We start from the raw sequence: 20,444 nt of genomic DNA on the forward strand, positions 1-20,444 counted from the left end.
ATGCTACAACAACAAATTTGGCTGCTGAAGTTTCAGATTTCTTTGCACCTCTACTTTTCTTCAGACTATATTCCACTAAGTTAGTGTACCGAAAACACTGCTTTAAAGACATTTGAAATAAAACTTTTCTTTGTAGTTATGTTATTAACTTGGCCTAAAGGTAGATTCGTTCATATACTTATTTTTGTCTTTTAGGTATTTTTATATTATTTTGTGTTATGTTATTTCTAAAGTCAAATCTATATAACAAGGGTATATTCAGACAAGTGTCCTTCCATTCTTTTCCCTTTGTGTTTTTGATTTGCCCTCCTAGTGTTTCCTTTTGCAAAAATAAGATTGTGTGTGTGTGTATAAAAATTTTCCTTACATAAAGGGCTACATACTAGAAATACTTTTCAAAAAATTTAGCTTTTGGGGCCGGCCCAGTGGCATAGTTGTTAAGTTTGCACACTCCGCTTCAGTGGCCCGTGGTTTGCAGGTTCGGATCCTGGGTACAGATCTAGCACCACTTGTCAAGCCACGATGTGGCGGCATCCCACATAAAATGGAGAAGACAGGCACAGATGTTAGCTCAGGCACCATCTTCCACAAGTGAAAAGAGGAAGATTGGCCACAGATGTTAGCTCAGAGCCAATCTTCCTCACACACACACACACAAATTTAGTTTTTAACAATATATCCTGGAAATTGTTCCAATTAGAACATAGATTTCTTTTTCTTTTCTGTTTAAAGCTGAATTATGCTCCATTGCGTAGCTATATCTTATTTTTTTCAATCAGTCCCTTATTGTTGGACATTTGGGCTGATTCCAATTTTTGTTATTATAAGTAATACTGTAGTGAATAAACTTGTTAAATATTGTTTCATATTTTGGAGGCACATCTTCAGGGTAGAGTCTAAGAAGTAGGGTTGCTAGTCGAGGACAAGTGCAAGGATAAACTTTGTTAGATATTGTTCAATCCTGGTCTGTACAGTTGTGTCATTGTGTACCCCATCCTCAATGCATGGAGACTTCTGTTTCTCCACAGCCTCGCCAACAGAGAATATTGTCAAACATTTGGATTTTTATCAATGTTATAGGAAGGAAATGCTATCTCAGTGTAGTGTCTCTTGTTGTAAGGGAGGCAAACCATTTTTGCATGTTTCATATGCCAACAGAGAATGCTGTCAAACTTTGATTTTTGTAGAGTAAAGCACTTAATCAATCTCACCATGTAACCTGCCAATCTGGGGACTCAAATTTATTTTTAGGTTTAAAAATTTGATAGTAGGAAAAGAAAAAGACAAGAATGACTTCCACGTTCCTTTTTTTCTATAATATATTGGTGGTGGTGGGGGGTGCTCTCTCAATAATTACACAAATCTCTCAGTGCACCTGGCAGTGCACAAGGAGTGGTCACCACCACGGTCCTGGGGAACCAACCAGCTCCAGATGGTTTAGGGCCAAAAGTTGCTGTGTGGTGTATACCAGTAGGGAGAAAACAAACAATATTTTGTGAGTCAATACATGAGAAAGTGATTCAAACACTGAGCCCAGGTGCACGGCCCTGAGCTCCAGTGAAACGGGACTCTCATCCCCATCCCCACAGTCTAAACTTACTCAAACATGCATTGTAATGGAAGGAGAAAGTTCCAAAGACTCAATGTTACAGGTGTTGACAACATCAGGATCTTCTACGCATTAAGGAAAAAAATCATTTGATGCATACTACAGTGTATGTTGATGGAACAAAACTGCAGTGCTTACTTTGTGAAGAATCTTTTTCACAATTTTCTACCATGATAGCAAATGATACAGGACAAAGACTAATTTCTTTTTGATATTAAAATGATATTTATTATTATGGTTTTGTATTACTAATCATAAACTGTAGATTGAAATTGACAAATGATACCATTAACCTAACTTCCTCAGTTTTTTGGTATGATTCCTAAAAACATCACTAGAAGCCTAAGGCCAAGAAGTTAACCAGAGGACGAAAGAGATTTTCTTTTTGTTTTTAAACATCCCTCAGCCAGAAGCACGTGCTCACAAATAAGTTGCTAAATTTATCTCTCGACCTATCGACAACCTTACTGGAAGCTGAGATAACCACAGGCCAGTTTCTATTTGTCAAAATTTGATTCTTTCCCTTATCATTTTTCCCTGAGATCAAAGGCTACTGGAGAGTCCCCTGCACAACTTGCACATCACAATTAGAACCTAGAAGCCAGCCCTTGGCAGAGACTTTGACCGTGAGCCTTGAGTTCGACAGAGGGAAAGAGTAATATTAGATGTATGGGTTCTAGCAGGCACTAGGTACCTGAGGACACAGATGTGTTTCCAAGCTACTGGAAATAGCAGTAACTAAGGAGAGAAGAGAGTGGGTTGCCAGGGACTTAAAGACAGGCTTACAACTTCGTTTTATTTCAACAGCTATTTAATAAACACTGGGACTAGAAGAGCCCAGCAAACTAGAAGCACTCAATAAATATTTGTTAAATGAGTAAGTGGTTGTGAAACCCTGGGATAGATGCTACAGGAGATAAAATCTAGCACTGAGTTTATTTTCTCACATGTGTGGTGTATTTGTGTTCCTTCTTTATTACTTGCAAGTTGATTTATTGCATTTTCCCTTGAAATTTCGTATTAAAATGTACTTCTTCCAATACATTTTCTGATGGATTCCATGAGGCAAACAGTATTCATGAGCCAGTGTGCAGTCTTCGTCTTATATTGCTCTTTATTTCAAAGCGTCAATTTTATAATAATCTCTGGTCTGCTGAACTTTATATAAATTCTGAGTAAGTTACAGATGACTTGGAGTGACACACTAACTAGCAAGAAATCGTTTTCCATCAATATGAAGACTGTATTAGTTTTCTAGGGCTGCTGTAACAAAGTACCGCAAACTGGGTGGCTTCAACAACAGACATTTATTGTCTGGCAGTTCTGGAGGCTAGAAGTTGGAGATGGAGGTGTTGGCAGGGCCATGCTCCCTGTGAAGGTGCTGGAGAAGGTGTGCCCCAGCCTCTCCCTAGCTTCTGATAGCTCCCTGGCTCACGGCAGCGTAACTCCAGTCTTCACATGGTGTTCTCACTATGTGTGTCTGTGTCCAAATTTCCCCTTTTTAAAAGTAGATCAGTCACATTGGATTAGGGCCCACCCTACTGACCTCATTGTAACTAATTGCATGTTTCATGACCCAATTTTTAAATAAGCTCATATTCTGAGATACTAGGGGTTAGGACTTCAACATATGAACTTTTGGGTGTCACAATTCAACTCATAACAGATATCTTAGTGGTGAGATCATCAACGGAAATCAATTAATCACTATTAAATGCAGGAGTGCAATCCCCGACTGATAGATCTTCATAATGGGTTAATAGAACCATTATTCTCTCATTTTCTTGTGAGGTAGATGTGGTGGAGGAAGCCTGTCAATGCAGAAAATTTAAGAGTAAAAATTTCTCTTTTTTTAATTCCTGAAGAAGTTTTTGAGAGTGTGCCAATAAGAACAACAGATACATCTTGGCTTTTAAGAAAATTATCATATCGTAGCATATCGTATTAAATTATCATATAATACACTGAATACGTGTATTAGAATTTATAAAGCAACATACTGGTTAATAGTAAGTGACACTCTTCTGATCCTACAATGAAAAGAAGGTAAATATTTAGATTGCTGTGGTTGTAAGAATTTAAAAATTAGAAGATATTGACCTCCTAAATGGCAGAGTTAGGAGCTCAGCAGAATTTCTCTCCAGTGAAACAACCCTTTAACTGCTGAAAATAAAAAAACAAACAACAATAACAACAAAAAAACCCCCAAACCTCTTAATGTCTCTGAAAATTGTCCTAAGGGACTCTGTCAAATGGAGAAGCATCTAGTCAAGAAAATCTACTAAATCTGTAAGAATAGCAAGACACTGACATTTGAGCCACGATCTGCTCAAATGCACTCCTCCCTTCCTCCAGCTCAGTGTGACAAAGCTCTCTTCTGGGTGGGTAGGGCTAAGAAGATGGGGCTCCCTTTCCTTCTGTCTCTCAGTTTAGAGCTACAGTTTCACCACAGGTGGGGCATGCTGTTGGCTTCACTCATCATCCCCAGCTTCCAGCTTTGTATTGTAGAGGATCTATTCCAGGTGGGTCTAGCCAAGAGGACAGGGCCCCTTCTGCCACTGATTCCCCACTTGTAGAGTTGCATGAAGCTCTAATCCAGACATAGCTGGCTGAGAACACTGGGCCCTGGACTCCTGTGCTGTGGCTTGCTCACAGGGCAGATGTTCCATGTTGGGAGGGGCAAATTGAGAAGAATAGCATCTACCATCCCTACCCAGAACCCTAATAATAGAGCAGGATATTGTTCTGGGAGAAGTAGGTTGCTGACCCCAGCCCAGCTCTGGTGCAGTAGCATAGAGGCTCAGCCGAGGGGGAGAGGCAGGCTTTAAGAACAAGAACTCCAGTGAGTCAGGGACTAACTTTATTTGGAACAAAGTATGTGGAAGTTCATGCCTAAGGGCATTGTCAGAAACAGTGGAGATTAAGAAGGTGATCCATGATACTTACAGCAAGGGTGAAATGGCAGATCAGCTACAAGTTGAACAGACAGAACCTAGGAAGTAGACAGCTGAGAAGAGCCCTCTTGGGATCAGAGCAGCCTCAGAGACTGGCAATGACCTGCCCCTACAAAAGGGTACAACTCTAACAGGATCAGACTGGGGGCAATTTACGCCACAAGGTATCGTCAAAAACAACAGAGCATTCAGCTAGTAATTAGTGGAGGCTAATGGCCAGGCTAGATGCTGAGAGAGGCAGACGAGGCGGAAGCTTACTGGCAAGACTAGGGAAAGAGACAAAGAGAGCCCAGCTAAAACCACAGTGAAACTGCCAAATTAAGACCAAGATTTGAAGTCTCTATGGTTTCATAAGGTATTTTATGCAGTATATAATGCTGTTAATAAGATATTTGCTACATGATATGTGTTAGGTCTGGATTTTTAGGAAGAGAGGGACTAGGATATATAACACATGTTTCTTCCTAGAAAAGAATTAAAAATTTCCCTAAAACAAAAAAGAAATAAATGTGTTAGAAGAGAGAACCCTATCAATTTAAGATGAGGGGCATTAACTCCAATGGTTTGTACTTCTCCCTCCCGTTGTGAAATACAGGGATCCAGAGGTTTTCCTATTTATCCAGTTGCATATTTGTCTTTTCTTTGTTACTATATCCCATGACATATTAAAACCAAATTGCCATAGAGGCAACATGAGTGGAATCACCTTGACTTCCATTTCATCAATAATGGGTAGGACTTCAACAGTACAGAAACTTCTTATTGAATCAGCAATTAGAAAAGTGGGAACACATATTGCAAAGATGCCAATCTGCCTGGCCATTATTGGAATGAATGTCTTTTTGGCTCAGCTATATCTAGACCACTAGATGGGATTTTTATAACAAGGCTTTAATCAGTGCTTTGTGAGGTGTGCTAATTGGCTACTGGAGACAAGCAGCCACAATGAAAGATCAGGGCCAGAACTCCCTTTGCAGGGACTGTCAGGCTTCGCTGCATCATATGTGAAGGTCACGCATGGAGGGGGCTCTCCGGGGCAGGTTCAGAGGAGGCCATGTGAGTGGTGATGCAATACACTCCGGAGCCCGGTTAGGGGACCCCGAGGATTTGAAAGTTACTACATGTGGCATCAGGGACATTTCCCTCATGTTGGTGATTATTTACTCTTCCGTAGTCCTATAAAATAAATAAGCATTTTGATGTCTCGAAATTTCATTAGGCATGGGTGTATTCTGTTTCAGACAGCAGCTGCTCTGTTTTCAGAGTCTCTTTAAATGTGCTTTGGATAAAATGGTTTAAAAAGAATTTTAAAATATTGCACATATGATGTACAATATCCAAGCAATTAATAAAGAAAAATAAAGGCAGCACACAGAATTTGAAAGCATAAAATACGTTTTGTTTCTTTCACATTCACTATCAGTTCTTTTTGGATTCTTTTTATTATGCAATAGAATGTCTCTCTTCTTGGTTCTTTCTTATGGGTTAAGCATAATGTGCATATGAGTGACGTTATGTATTTTCTAAAAGTTGAGACTAAAGATGGACCAATTTTTTAACAAATATACCAAAATATACACATCAAAGCTAGAATTATTGATTTTTCAAAGCAATTTTCTTAGAAGGCTGTTCTATCTCGTGTCTTCTGTAATGCTACTTTGCTTAACCTTCTCTGGTAATTGCTTATTTCATTCACTTACTCAGCAAGTATTTATTGAGTACTTATGTGCTAGGTACTCTGTAGAATCTACAGGTACAAAGACAAATAAAACATGATTCTTGACTTCAAGAGGCATGTAGCTTAGTGAGAAAGAGAAGAATAAGTATATGCCAATGGACGTGGGTTCCAAGTTCTACCAAGAGTCATAGACGGCTTCACAGCACGAAGGTAACATCCGAACAAACTCTTATCAAAGGGAAGAATTTTGCCACATTGAAATGGAAAGGGGTCAGGGTTGAGGTCTGGCCAATAGTAGGTGAAAATTCACACGGGCCTGCAGTACCCGAAGCCTATCCGTTAGCCTTCAAGTAGGCTGTTTCTCAAGCAGGGTGTGATGGCTGGTGAAGAAAGACTTGGCCAGACAGTAGGCAGGGCTTCTGATAGAAGTGCTTTCAGTGGGTAACCCGTATCTCTTTCTTTACAGTCAACATTTCTGGTTGACCCTAGTGCATACTGCAAATGTAGAGTATCCTTATTTATTAGACTTAATTCTATAATTTTTTTTTACATTTTCTAAAAATCACACTCTCTCTCTCAAAAAAAGATATATTATTTGTTATATTAACAGCATTCAAAAGAATGGTCACCCGTCATGATGGCAAATCTCAAAGAGGAGTCCTTGGTATAATTTTACCATGATGGTAACTCACTGAGCTTACTCATGGAATCTGTTTTGGAGGTGACAAAAATTATTTGAAATTCGTACTTTGGGTATATTTGATGAAGAATCAGACTTATTACCTTAGAAACACACTTCGTGTGGGCTGATAGATGCTTTCAGAGGCACTTGCAGTGGCTCTCTGCTGTTGGCTTTGATTGGTTTTCTTGACAGCCTATATTTACTGTCATTATGTCTAATTTCCTGTTTACTAATTTGTAGGTAAATGTCTCCAAGGTGTTTTGCTGCCTCACTGTTTTCAAAGATCTTTATCTTCCCGTCAGAATAAACTTAACTCCTTTCATCATTCTATCCAATGGTTCAGTTAAAAACAAACAAAGCAGAAAGCAGAGAGGCCTCCCCTGGAATTGCCATTTCTCATCCAATTCTTTGCCTGTTATTTTCTCCCCTGGTAAAAATGTTTCAGCAGTTCAAATGGTAAGTTACAAGGCTACCATTTCTGGAGCTTTTTATGCTGACCCTGCAGCCGTTCTTATTCTAACCATGATCTGACAAGTTAAACACAGTCAATGAAATAATATACAATAAATAACACACTTGGTATCTTACACAGTTTTCCCAATGTACACTCACCTTTCCTCCAGAAACATGGAAAACTATTTCCCCTGAATGGTTTTTTTACGTGTATATGTGAGGAAGATCGGCCCTGAGCTGGCATCTGTTGCCAATCTTCCTCTTTTTGCTTGAGAAAGATTGCTGCTGAGCTAACATCTGTGTCAGTCTTCCTCTATTTTATGTGGGATGCCGCCATAGCGTGGCTTGTTGAGCAGTGCTAGGTCTGTGTCCAAGATCTGAACCTGTGAACCTCAGGCTGCCAAAGTGGAGCGTGTGAACTTAACCACTACCCCACCAGGCTGGCCCCTTCCCTGAATGGTTTTGCTCCTGCCTTTTTTTTACCTGATGGAAGACCTGACTCCAACTCGCTCCTCCAGACTTTACCCACAACTTGCTATCGCCAACCTCACTCATCACCTCCAGGTGCGCAGAACAATTTGCTGTTCCTGACACATGCCCTTACGCCCTGTGCTTGGATGTGTCCTATTTCCTTCTCTTGAAAAATTCTCCCTTCCAATATCACACTTTCTGCAGCCACAGTCTGCACGTCCAAAGATGATGCAGTAACTCTAAAGATGATTTGTAAGGGAGACTGGTAGATTAAGGGCTCAGAATTCTCACTTGACTCTTCCTCTCCCTAATGATATATTAAAATATAAGACAGAATGTGAGACAGTTTATGGGTAAATATGGTTTGCAGTATATTGGAGCAGGTCCGTGTGCTGTCTCTGCAGCCAGATTGCCTAAATTTGAATCCAGGTTCCGTGCTTTTTTTTCCTATGACCTTAGACAAGTTATTTTTCTGCACCTCTGTTTCCTTTTAAGAGACGTTGGGATAATTAACTACCTTCCCAATCTTCTCATCACACTCTTAGGTAAAACTGGGATGATATTAGAACTTTAAAGGCTGCTGAGAGGATTAAATTAATACATTAACAATTAGAACAATTGTTCTAGTTATGAAGAAAATAGGAATCATTTCAGAAATGTTAACTACTTAATACATATCATCTTAGCAAATTCCAAATTGTAGTACCAGTTCACCTAAAAAAAAAAAATCAATCATACTAAAAAGTAAAAAGCCCAAACCAAAAATTCCTACTCTTTCAAATTCTCAGAATGCTTAAATGAAGAGTGTCTCAGTGGTTTCCTCTACACTTGATTAAGTGATTTCCTCTCTTTCTCCTCACCCCTCGTCAGGTGCTTAAGCAGTTCCTGTAGCTCTTTGCTCTGTGTACTGAGGATCAAAAAATGTGCAAAAGACTTGAGCTATGTAGAAACCCTCTTCAGGCCAGAGCTGAGATTAGGGAGATTGAAGGCTGAGTGATCGCAGTGCTTTTCCAGCTCTTCCAGTCTCTTTAGGTTTGAGCTGTTGCACATTCGTCTCCTCACTCAGTCTTGGCCCTGGTCTGTGCCTTATCCACTTATGCCTCCGACTCTCCTCACCATTCAGCCTATCCACCTGAATATTTTGGGAAAATGAGACCATGTCCCTAAAATCCTGAGTGCTACCAAAAAAGATGCTAAAAAGATAGCGAGCGTTAATAATGGAACTTCCCTCCAGAATACAAGCTGATGAAGCTTGGCATTAATTGGGAACTCACCCAACCTTCCGTACAAACACAAATCTTTACAAACTAGTCTTCCACCTTTAGGATGCTATTAGAGTCAGCGGAACCAAGACCTAATTGAAATTTCTAGAATCGAAGTTCTGACCTTCCAAATGCCCTCGCTTTCTCCTTCCTTTAATGGCTCCACTGCAGTACTCTTGGCAACATTAAGAATCACCTGATTACCTTTATTGCTATAAACTCTAAAACAAACCACCTCAGCCATATCAGCCAAAAGACATCACTCCCCAGTAACTCAACATCATATTTTATTCTGCTTCTCTAAACCTTGTAGCTGGCATTTTATTCTGTGAAATATATTCACAACTACTTTTAAAAAGTGGTTATCTGAAAATAAATGTTACCACTTTGTGTAATAGTGTCATGTCCAAAGTGATCTTGTTCCAGGTCAGTGACCACTTTTATTCATTACTGCAAATTCCTGTTGGACTAAAGTTAAGTACAAGTCATACTTTGAGTTCTTCTTCTAAAACATCAAACCTCAGCATAGAAAAATAATTATTGCCTTTCTTGGCCATTTAGCATGAGAAAAGTTGACAAAGGCGTATCCAATTATAATGTTATAAAGATTTAAAGAATAGATCTTTTCTTTAATAGTAATATTTAGAATGTGCATAACATTAAATTTTTTTGAGGAGCTTTATAGTAGAAACACAAAATAACTGGAAGACAAGACTCAGGTCTCTTTCTGACCCTGATTTGTTCTCTCCTCTTAGTCCTAGTGTTTAACCTTTTGCATCTCAGCTCCCCATTTGGAAAATGGGAATGGACGACACTCCACCTGTGGGGAGAGGAAGAGGCGTGAAAGAGGTTGAAGTGCTTTGATGAAATGCTGTCATATAAATGTTTATCACTGGGACCTTCTACTTAATTTAAAAACCTATTAAAAATCTACAAAAAAGTCATGTTTGGAAATTGGCACCTCATTATTGATTCTAAAGTATTTTGCTTTCCCTTGGCAACAAAAATAAAATATTTCTCAGGAGAAAGAGGCAAAGGAAAAAAATTTGGAACCAATTAATAACATGATAAAATATGAAAGCTGAGATCTGAAATTCATCATATTCAGAGTAATTTTAATTTCTTATTCTTGAAATGAAAATAATCACCTTTTTCCACACATATTTAATAAATCCAGGTTTTTAAATATCTGGCTTTATTGTTAACTATATGTACTATATATATTGCCAAGTCTCTTGTATGGGATGAGCCTTTAATTTCATTTTAGGTGTGAAGTGGGTTTAAAGGATAATTGTTACCTTAATGTTAGATTCACAAAAAGAGATGAACAGAGTAGTAGTAAAGCATTTCTTGGCTGAAACAAACGTGATTTTACTGATTTTGAATCTCAGTTTAGAGATGACCTCGTTTGATTCTTTCACTGAATGCGTACATCACCTCTGCAGTATTCTGTTGAGGACCCACTATATGAATAAACAATCACAGAGCAGTCACTAGAGATTCCAAAGATGCATCTGTACGATCAGTCGAGGGGGGTCCTGGAAGCACATGGTAGTGTTAGAGAGCTGGGTTCTCCTTTTGGTGACTTAGTGGGAAAGCTCAGCTTCTCTGTTTTATGTCTCACGCGGCTTTAAATGCGACATGGTGTCCCACAGGAAATCACTTACTAGTTCTCTTAATAAATTGAAAACATAAAAATTACTGGGAATAAATGAAATGAGAAAATCACGGCAGTGAAAGTTTACCTAAATTGTGTATTTTGTCATTATCTGGATGTTTGCATAAGGAGAAGAATGTCACAGAACTCAGAGTTAATTTCCTGAGGAGTTTCCTTTTCTTTCAACATTTAGAATGAATGTTTTTTCTTGATAATTTTCATTATTATAGGAATGGCATGTACTCTTTTACATGTTATCATTTTGCAAACTTTTCTTATTAATCCCACACTAAGCTCTTATTGAAGGGGGCTGGGTCAGGGAAGTGGCCAAATCGCCTTCACAGCAGCCTCTCGAGCATATTGGTCTTTCAATCTTGCTTCCTAAGATGTCACGACACATTTGCTGTCCAGCATCATCCCCCTTAATGTAAACATGTGCTTAAATTTGATTACTCCTTAAGGATGCTTGGACATATTTGAGAGAATTGGATGCTGCCAGATTCCCTCGGCTAGTCTCTCATCAGAATCAACAGAGCAGGAAGGCAGCAGGCAGTTCTTCTGAGAACAGAAGCTTTCCCACTGAAACATGACTGTGTATTTAATTACATTAGTTAGAACAGCAAGAGGAAGCACATATAATTTTTTTTGAGTTAATATTAAGTGCCAAGCCTTATTGAGCTCAGTGCCTTATATGCTGTATGACATAAGAAGTGCTCCCAGGGTCCATTATAACACTTGAGGTAGTTCCCCATTTCAGAGGGAATAGATTGAGCCTCCAAGTGGTTAAGACATTTGCCCAGTTTTCAGAGCCCAGGCAGTGGGTTCTCCTGAGGCCTCTTCCAGAGTTTTGCCCAGGAAGCCCCACGGGATTTGAGGCGGGGCATTGTTCTCAGGATGGAGGCCAAGCAGCGGGTCAGAGCCAACAAAAGTGCATTCTGATTTGATTGACATTGGAGCCTGAAACGAAACCAGAGGTGGAAGACAGCAGCCCAAATCTATCTATTCTCATTTGACATACAAATCCAAATGAGTGTGAGTGAACACCAGTGCCTGGCAAATTTGCTACAGTGCCCCAGAGCACATTTGTGATAATCACATCCCCTGTCTGTGCTCTGAGAAATTAAGTAGGAATTGGCAGCCATCACAGGACTTGACCCACAGTAGGCACTCTATTAACACTTGTGGAAAGAATAAGGAAAGAGGATGTTTCTGTCTTCTTGAGTCTGCAAACCGAAAGGAATCATTTCCTTGAAACCCAATTGGTATGGTGATTACCCCAGCCCTGAAAAACGTAGTTATTTCTTGGTAATTTTGGGGAAAATATGAAGCAACCAATAGCATTCAATGGACATGAAATAATTAGATGCCTCTCGAATTCAGTATATTGCTATTTTACATTCAGAGAAGCTCTGAATGACAAGGTGAATTGACAGGCAGAGGGAGAAGTGTGGAGTGTTGGCACGAGATGGGACCTCTGATTCCCACACTGTAGGCTCCATCACTGACTTCATATAATCTTGCCCTATAAAGAATCCCAAAAATTCTACTCAATGAATAGTAGAGTGATTTAAAGAGGCTGACCTGGGGTAAGAGAGTAACTTACTCTGCTAGTCAAATTGGGGTGGATGGTAACCATAGGATTTTTTGTTTTTGCACAAGGAAAAGATGGTATTTCCCCAACATGATCAATTCAGCAATATTGTATTCCATGTGATAAGCATAGAGTTGGATAGTTTTCAAGCTGGAAGGGAATAAAATGACCATGTAGCATGTTTATTTTACAGATGAGAAAACTGAGTCCCAGCCAATGTGATATATAATCACTTAGCTAGTTAGTAGTAGAGTCAAGACTTGAATGCACTACCCCAGGTCCATCTACTTGCCATATTCTATCCTCTCTCTCTTTACCTCTTTAAGTAAATTTTTATTGTGAGTGCATTCAGTGCCTATGTAGAGTTCCCAGAGGAACAATAAAATACCCTTCAAGTTAAGAAACTGAATATTACTGATGTCTGTGAAATCCCTTCCTCCCTCCTCCTCATCCCCATGGGCAACCATTTTCCTGATTTCAAGTTAATCATTCTCTTGTTTTCCTCCATAGCAGGCTACCTCTCTTGATTTGTAATATTTCTTTTATTATGAGAACCAAATGCACAGCTGTTCCCCGAAGCACAATGGATATTTTATAGCTCTAATATAAGATCAGAATTTTAAGGCCATAAAAATAGCCAATTAGGCTTCCAGATCAATCTTGCACTTGCACCCCATTAGTCAACGACTCTCTCTCTTTGGCTCTGAGATGACACCACAGCTTCTGACCATTAAGAACTTACTTCTTGGCATTTCCACATCCTTTGATAATGTAAATTTATAAGAATAATGAGCTCCTTTGGGGGATTCTTTGTTTCTCTAAACTAGTTGCACTATTTTGTATCCTACTTATTTTAATGTACTATTGTTTCAAAACCAAAAAACAACAACAGCAAAACCAGACCTCGTCTCTCTCCAAGCACTAACACTGCTTACGGAGACAAACAAAAACAGTTACACTTAAATGTTGTCAGTTTTAATTTCTATACCCTGATGAAGACAAAATCTGATTGGTACCATGGCAACATGTTTCCTCGAGCATCGAGCAGGTATTACTTGCACACAGTCTTGCACAAAAATTCTCTTTACAAGTGTTAGGAGAGGTGTGATCTTCTCCTAGAACTCACTAAATTAAGAAAGGCTGAAGAAAATCTAATTAGTGTTTCCAGAAGTGCCATTCTGGGGTCTGATAAGAGCAGATTACTGTTTCATATTTTTTTGCCGTATCCATGAGGTGCAGGTGCAGCATGTAGATGTCCCTATAAGCATCAAGTAAGTGAAAAATTAAGGCAACATCAAGCCAGGAAGGCAAAATAAACTCACAGAGTTCTGGTGGGTTTTTTCTTTTTTGACTTTTGATATAATAGGTTGTTGAGTTTTCCCCTTTTTCTTCCTTTCTTCTTTCCTTGAGGGAAAAAGCAGTGATGTATTCATAATTCCCCGAGTTTATTTGGTGGGACTGTCTTGGTGGTAATGTTAATACCTTGGTTATAAATGGTCTGCTTTTTGTTGTCTGTACTGACTCATCAGAGTTAAATACTCCCCATGGAAGAGGGCACTTCTTTAGTACCTGCCATATACCCGATATGATACAGGGCATTTGCCCCTCACATTGTCTCAGAAAATTCTTCCACATGCCTGCCCTATAAAGTAGGGTCTACTTCCCTACTCCTCTGATGAAGAAACAGATGCAGAGAGCTAGTGAAATGTGGCATAGGTCAAAATTAGTAAGTGGTGAAGCCAAGATTCATAACAAAGTTTTTTGATTCTGAACATTCTCTCCATTGTGCTCCTTTAGGAGGCAGCCTACATCTCTCTCTCTCTCATTCTCTGGGTAGTGGTGGAGGTGGGGGGCAAGTGCCATTGTCATTAGGCATTATGACTTTCAAACATTGTGTTATAGTTTGAGAAGTAGTCTGTACCTGTAACCTCAGATACATTTGTTTTTCTGTGTGTGTGTGTGTGAGAAAGAGAGAGAGACAGAGAGAGAGAGAGAGAGAGAGGGAGAGAGAGAGAGAGTTGGAGACAGAGAGAGACAGAGACAGAGAGTCAGAGACCAAGACAGAGGGAGACAGAGATAAGGGTGAAAGATGAGAAACTGGAAAGAAATATAATCACTTATGATGATTCATTTATTGGACTAATGCTGTTCACTGAACTCAGACTGCCTCTAAAATCAAGAAGATATGGCAGGGAAGGAAATAAAAGGGGTACAGATCAGGAAAGAAGAAATAAAACTATCTTTATTCACAGATAACATGGTTGTCTACGTAGAAAATCTGAAAGAATCAAGAAAAAACTCCTGGATCTAATAAGTGATTATAGAAAGGTTGCAGGATACAAGGTTAATATAGAAACTCAATCACTTCCTTATAAACCAGCAATGAACAAGTGGGATTTGAAATTAAAAACACAATACCATTTACATTAGCACTCCCAAAAATGAAACACTAGGTATAAATCTAACAAAATATGTACAAGACCCATATGGGGAAAATTATAAAACTCTGATGAAAAATCAAAGAACTAAATAAATGCAGAGATATTCCATGTTCTTGGATAGGAAGACTCAATATTGCCAAGATGTCAGTTCTTCCCAGCTTGATCTATAGATTCAATGCAATCTCAATCAAAATCCCAGAAACTAATCTGGTGAATATCGATAAACTAATTCTAAAGTTTATATGGAGAGGCAAAAGACCCAGGATAGCCAATATACTATGGAAGGAGAAAATCAAAGTTGGAGGACGGACACTACCAAACTTCCAGACTTACTATAAAGCTACAGTAATCAAGACAATGTGGTATTGGTGAAAAGTTGACATAGAGATCAATGGTACAAATAGAGAGTCCAGAAACAGACCTACATGAATATAATCAACTGATCTTTGAGAGAGGAGCAAAGGCAATGAAGAAAAGATAGCCTTTCCAACAAACGGTGCTGTAAAAATTGGATAGCCACATGCAAAAAAAAAAAAGAAGAAGAAGAATCTAGACACAGACTTTATAACTTACACAAAAATTAACTGAAAATGGATCACAGACCTAAATGTAAAATGCAAAACTATAAAACTCCTAGAAGATAACATAGGAGAAAATTTAGGTGATCTTGGGTAGGGCGATGACTTTTTAGATGAAACACTAAAGGCGTGATCCATGAAAGAAATAATGGATAAGCTGGACTTCATTAAAATGAAAAACTTCTGCTCTGTGAAAAACATTGTCAAGAGGACAAAATAACAAGCCACAGACCAGGAGAAAATATTTTCAAAAGACATATCTGATAAAGGACTATCATCCAAAATATACAAAGAACTCTTAAAACTCAACAATAAGAAAATAAACAACCGAACTAAAAATGGGCCCAAGACCTTAACAGATACCTCGCCAAAGAAGATACACAGATGGTAACAAGCATACGAAAAGATGTTCCACAGCATGTGTCATCAAGGAAATGCAAATTAAAACAACAATGCAATACTACTACACACTTATTAGAAATCCCAAATCCAAAACAACGACAACATCAAATGCTGGTGAGGAACTTTAATTCGTTGCTGGTGGGAATGCAAAATGGTACAGCCACCCTGGAGGACAGTTTGGTGGTTTCTTACAAAACTAAACATCCTCTTACCATATAATCCAGCTACTGCATCCCTTAGTATTTACCCAAGGGAACTGAAAAGTTATGTCCACATAAAAACCTGCACATGGACATTTATAGCAGCTTTATTCATAATTGCCAAAACTTGGGAGCAACCAAGATGTCATTCAGGAGGTGAATGGATAAATAAACTGTGGTACATCTAGGCAATGGGATATTATTCAGTGCTAAAAGCAATGAGCTATCAAGGCATGAAAAGACATTGAGGAACCTTAAATGTATATGACTAAGTGAAAGAAGCCAATCTGAAAAGGCTACATACTGTAGAATTCCAACTATATGACATCTGGGAAAGGCAAAACTATGGAGACAGTAAAAAGATCAGTGTTTGCCAGGGGTTGGGGGAGGGAGAGATGAATAGAGGGAGCACAGAGGATTTTTAGGGCAGTGAAAATACTCTGTATGATATTATAATGATGGATACATGTCATTATACATTTCTCCAAACCCATAGAATGTACAGCACCAAGAGTAAACCTTAGGTGACTATGGACTTTGGATGATTGTGATGTGTCAGTGTAGATTGATCCATGGTAACAAATGTACCACTCTAGTGGAGGATGTTGATAACAGGGGAGGCTGTGCATGTTTGGGGGCAGAAGGTATAGAGGAAATCTCTGTACATTTCCCTCAATTTTGCTGTGAATCTAAAACTGCTCTAGAAAATAAAGTCTATTAAGAAAATGAAGAAGACATCACCACCAATTTTAGGAGTCCTATACTTTCCTAGGACTGTAGAAAATATCTCAACACTTAGGATGTGAAGGCTAACGAGTTTGTGGGAAAAAGGTTAGTTTTGATGTCTAACGGAGTCAAGATGATGTGCTTAGAAAATTTAAAGAAAATGCTTAACTTTTCCCCCACCCATAAATGTACATCCTTTCAAAAGAATCAAGGCTAAAAGTATTTCATGCCAAAAGTATAGGTCAGTGGACAGAGCAAAGCCTAAGTGGAATTTGCTGGAAGATTTCTGAGGTTTCAAAACCCTCTGGGACAACTCTGAGTTTAAGAGACTAGAGCACAATAAACGCAGTCGGCATTGGCTCTGGAGGGCATGAGAAACGTAAGGCCAGACACAGAACTCTTGGGGGAGAGCAAGTTAACATTTAGCTTCAAGGTTTGGTAAAATGAGTTCAAACTGGTCGACATCCATTGAAAAAAGAAATAAACTGTGAATGATGAAGCCTCATTTCATAGTAAATTTAGAAACATGCTGAGGATGCCCTTCCGCTTCCATTTGCGACAGGAAGGACAGAAGCAAGAAAACGACACAGGTGGACTACTGAGCAGCCTCCTGCCAGACAGAAGGTTTAGGTTCTTTACATCGTTCATTTTATTTCATTCTAACACAACACTGCAATTTAGACTGTTAAATTATCTTCCAGTCAGAGAAGCTAATGCTCAGGGTGGGTAAGGAGCACACTCAAGGCTACAAGGTGAGTGAAAATATAAAAGATCATTCGTGACAGAATTTCTCCACGTTGAGGTCCTTTACCGAGAGATGGAGCCTGGAATCTTGGGCTGTGGTACTAGCTCCACCTGTTACTAGTGGTGTCAACTTTGTCAACTCACACTAACCTTTGTTAACTACTAGGGTAGTGGGGCAGAAGCTGGATTAGAGAAAGATCTTGCTTTTGCTCTGCTTCTCAAGTCTACCCTTTAATGGTTCCTTCACCACAGTCTTAGGTCTATGTCACTATCCTGCAATTTGTGTTCTTAGCCACTTCACAAATTTTATTCTCCCCTTATACGCAGTCTAGAAATTCTACCATTGCTACCACTGTTTCTTCTCTTCTGATTTGCATTCTTTACTTCTTTCCCATGCTTTGCACTGAAATGTTCTTGTGTGTGTCACAGTGATGTCATAAGTGTAGAATTTAACAGACTGTTCGGTTCTCATCTTGACAGGCCTCTCATGGGCATTTCCTTTGAAACACCTGCCTTGCCTACCGTATCACTGTGCTCTTCTGACCTTCCCACCTCTCTCTTACTTCCTTCTGCCTCACTGACTCTTCTCCCATTCCAGACTCTTAAAAGGTGCTGCCTCCCAGGGTTTTGTTCTTGGCCTCCATTGATCTCTTTCTAGGTGATTTCTTCTATTTTTACTGCTTGAACTTTCAACTTAGCTCAAGCGAGAGTGCTTATGAAAACTTCCCCATCCTTTCCAGGTGGAGTGTATCACTTTATTCTTCAGGTCCACTCTCCTCTGGGTCTACTCCTATTACAGTACCCATGGCAGGCTTTGTGCTTAGTTGTTCATTTGTTGTTCATCATTACCAGGCTGGAAGCTCTGCAGGGGTAAATGGTCTTAGTTATCTTCATGTTTCTAGTATCCAAATCAGTGCCTCTCATGGATAGGTACTCAATAAATTTTATTTAGTAAATAATGTAATAATTAATGAAGATTTCCCTCAGGTCCTAATTAAGACACTGCAGCCTACTGTTGAGAGATGGGTTGCTGGACCTTAAGAACAAAGAGCGATTTTTCGTGACCCTCAAGCTTCAGGATCAAGTTCATGTTATTCTCCTTCTGTTTCCGGGAGTTGACAGCGTTACAACACATGTGCCTCGTGCTCTGACTTTCTCCTCAGGGCTCAGCACATCTGTCTCCCAAGAATTTCTACACTCAAAATCATTTCACTCATTTTTTAAAGTCCAATACTCCCTCTTTCATGAAATTCCCTAGCATCCTTGAATTTGAAATAAACATCTCCTTGGGTGTTCATAAAATATTTCAAAAATGCAATTTAATTTAAATGGTTTTTGTAGCTGCTTCACTTTTCTATGTTGACTTTTTAAATTTGTGATTTTTTAATATCTGCTCATTTATTTACTCAGTCATTTATTCTAAAAGTCTATATTAAAAATATTTGTTTCCTGTTTACATCATAGGAGATGTGTTTTAGATTTTTAAAATTTGAATTTTAACTCAATGTTTTAGCTAACAAAAATCTGGAAGTGGCTGCCTTCACAGAAGGTTGCTCACTGGAAACTCCCACATTTCAACTCTACGCTGGAGACCTTCATTTCCTATAGAATTGTCCAAGTGTTTCAATTGATAATATCATGGATGTTTACAAAGTTTTGGAGTTTTGGAGTCTCGTTAGTCTCACAGACTCTCTGACTTTTTCTACAGCTGAGTGGAAAGCTGTGGAAATTTAGGATCACAGTGAAAGTGCTGACAAAACCTTAGGCAGGCAGCACTCAGCAGGCCCTGTCCTTCTGCAATCAGTGGCTCATTGTGAGCTTTGAGGAGTGAATCTCCATGTGGTTTTGTACTAAGGAACGTTTACATACCAATTGAATCTGTTACTCCTTTTTCCTCCTGCTTGCATCTGGCTTGACTCTACGCAGAGCTCTGGATCTCTATTGCATATATATATACGCTCCTATGCATGAGCAGTACATTTTTAAAAAGAAGCCTTTCTTGAATCATTCAACAGGAAATGATCCCAGTTCTTTATTCCAAGTCATCAAGAAAATATTAGCTTACATCTCTAAGGAATTCTTTAAAACTCAATCTAACTCCAATCTGCTAAATAAATGCAAAATATGTTTCTAAACTGGAATGTACACTTTATGATGGCAAAAGTTTGTCTGTAGAGAAGAGGTTTGATAGTGAAAACTGTTTGAGTGGTTGTGGGAGCTTCCCTCATCCACCGCCCCCCGCCCCCAATCAGAATTGGGTTAGAAAATCCTGCTCATGTAACTGTCTATAGCTTCCTAGAAAAAAAGCTATTTGGGAAAATGCCGTAGTAAACCACTTTTGAATTTTTTAATAAGCTGACCTCACCTTCTCCCTGCTCAGAGAGCATTTTGATTACTATTCATAGCAGTTATTTTTAGTGTTTAGAAATAATAATTATAGTGAGGGGGAGCAGAACATGTGACCCCAAAATGTGCCACTTTGGCACGTGGATCATTTTGAGCTGAAGGCAATCAAGACCCAGCAGACTCAAGAAAAACTTTTACCTCTCTCTTAGCTACTTACAAAAATTTAGATAGAGGGCCTGGCCCAGAAAGAGAGCTATTACCAGAGATAATTTTTTATCTGAGAGGCCTATCTGTATGGCAGGGCAAACATCTAATTATCAAACATCTGCTTTTCATATTGTCCTGTGAATTAACCCCCTCCCCTTTGAAGTCCCAGGCCCTTATACCATTCCTTAACTCAGGATGATATATAAGGCTCAATTGCCTGACTTGCCCTTGAGTCCCATATCTTTGGGGCTCCTGTACATATGAAATTAAATTTGTTTTTCTCCTATTAATCTGTCTGATGTCAATTCAAATAACAGACCAGCCAAAAGAACCTAGAAGAGTGGGAAAATTTTTTTCTCCCCTACATACAGTATGTTGATATTCAGTCAAAGTAAATATCTGCTCTAAGTTTGGGCTAAAGGTCAGGTAAATGGAAAATAAAT

The 20,444-nt window shown here is 39.0% G+C and overlaps 1 protein-coding gene across 6 annotated transcripts in view; it reads right to left on the reverse strand.

Moving 5' to 3' along the window:
- XKR4 (XK related 4) overlaps positions 1-20,444 on the reverse strand; it is a 422,454-nt gene that overhangs the window by 135,433 nt on the left and 266,577 nt on the right. The window lies entirely within an intron of this gene.

This window comes from Equus caballus, chromosome 9 (assembly GCF_041296265.1).
Source record: "Equus caballus isolate H_3958 breed thoroughbred chromosome 9, TB-T2T, whole genome shotgun sequence".
NCBI lineage: Eukaryota > Metazoa > Chordata > Mammalia > Perissodactyla > Equidae > Equus > Equus caballus.